Genomic DNA, 1,992 nt, shown 5'->3' with positions numbered 1-1,992 from the left:
AGGATCCGGGTCCTCATGCTGCTGCGGGGCCGATCCTGGAGGAGGTCAGGGGTCAACGTCGGGCTCTCAGCAGGTCGTCACGGTGCGTCCCCGGTCAGCATGGCCGTGTCCAAACGCCTGCCAGGAGACACTTCCTGTCACACCGGGACAAAAGACGTCGTCATTTTACTGGAACAACCAGCAGAGAGGGTCAGACAGCCGGGAGAGGTCAAGAGGTCAAACAGCAGGCAGGGTTTCCACCAGACCTTTTCACTCCAGGTGCCCCGCCCACGCTGAATTCTACAGACCCGGACAACGGAGAGAAAAAAAAGAAAGAAAACTGTGCTTCACATGCAAGCTCTCTCTCTCTCTCTCCCCTCTCCCTCTCTCTCTCCCTCTCTGTCTCTCTCTCTCTCCCTCTCTCTCCCTCTCTCTCTCCCTCTCTGTCTCTCTCTCTCTCTCTCTCTCCCTCTCTCTCCCTCTCTCTCCCTCTCTGTCTCTCTCTCTCTCTCTCTCTCTCTCTCTCTCTCTCTCTCGGCCCCCCCCGTCCCCCTGCTCAAACGGTCCAAAGCCTCACACCTGCACACACACACACACACACACACACAGGTACAGGTGGACCTGGCAGCCGTCCAGCTCGGGGACACACCCTTCATACCTGTGCTCCATTCTAACCGCTTCACCCGCGTCTCCTCGGTTACCGCCGCCGGGACCAACGGTCTCCGTCCGACCGGCCAATCAGCTGTGACGACGCGTGTCAGCTGATTGGCTGATCGGCGGCGAGCCGAGCAGAGGCTGGACAGGAAGTCCGGAAAGGCCGTCCGCCGCCGCCGCCGCCTGCTGAGGACCGAAGGTTCCGGCAGGGACCGGAGTGACGGTTCTCCAGAACCACCCTGCTGCTCCACAGGAACTCTGGACCACAGCCAGAACACAATGACAGCCTCTGTCCTGCTCCCAGCATGCACTGCAGTTGTGGTGTCCTGGTGAAAGCAGAGCCTCTGGCTAAGCCCCGCCCCCCTTTGGAACCCGGTCTCTGTTCCGTAGTGTGAAGGTTCTGAACCGTGAAACCGGATCAGACGGATCAGGTTGATCGACGTTCCAGGCTGACCTTTGACCCCGGAGTTCCCGGATCAGTGCTGGAAGTGGCTGTGAATCCTGAGAGCAGAACGTCGGAACAAACAGGAACCTCAGGAACCTCAGGAACCACAGAACCTCAGGAACCTCAGGAACCTCAGAACCTCAGGAACCACAGAACCTCAGGAACCTCAGGAACCTCAGAACCTCAGGAACCTCAGGAACCTCAGAACCTCAGGAACCACAGTTAGTGGGGGAACCGGCAGAACGAGGAACGTGTGAGAGAGAACTTCACAGATGTTATGCAGATTAAACCCTCTGTGGAGAACCCTCCCTGGAGAACCCTGCGATGGAGCGCCATCTGATCCTTCATGTCAGCGTCTCACACCGGGGAACGTTCTGCTAACAGCTACAAGCTAACAGCTAGCAGCTAGCTAGCTACAAACAGCAGTAAAATCCAGGCCATTTCGCAAAATACATACTTGTCTGTACTTGTGTACTCACGTACTTGTGAAACGAGTCCACCTCTAAAGAACCCTGAAGAACCACATGACCTCTAGAGAACCCTGAAGAACCACATGACCTCTAGAGAACCCTGAAGAACCACATGACCTCTAGAGAACCCTGAAGAAACACATGACCTCTAGAGAACCCTGAAGAACCACATGACCTCGAAAGAACCCTGAAGAAACACATGACCTCTAGAGAACCCTGAAGAACCACATGACCTCTAAAGAACCCTGAAGAAACACATGACCTCTAGAGAACCCTGAAGAACCACATGACCTCTAAAGAACCCTGAAGAAACACATGACCTCTAGAGAACCCTGAAGACTGGGGTCACATGACCTTGCGCCTGGCTGTGGCTGCAGGTGTTTTAATGAACTTCACGTTGCGCCGCCTGTATCTGTCCTGTTTGAGGAAACATCAGGACCCAGA

This window comes from Salarias fasciatus, unplaced genomic scaffold (genome assembly GCF_902148845.1).
Source record: "Salarias fasciatus unplaced genomic scaffold, fSalaFa1.1, whole genome shotgun sequence".
NCBI classification, from domain to species: Eukaryota; Metazoa; Chordata; class Actinopteri; order Blenniiformes; family Blenniidae; genus Salarias; species Salarias fasciatus.
Note: the sequence above shows the minus strand (reverse complement) of the source record.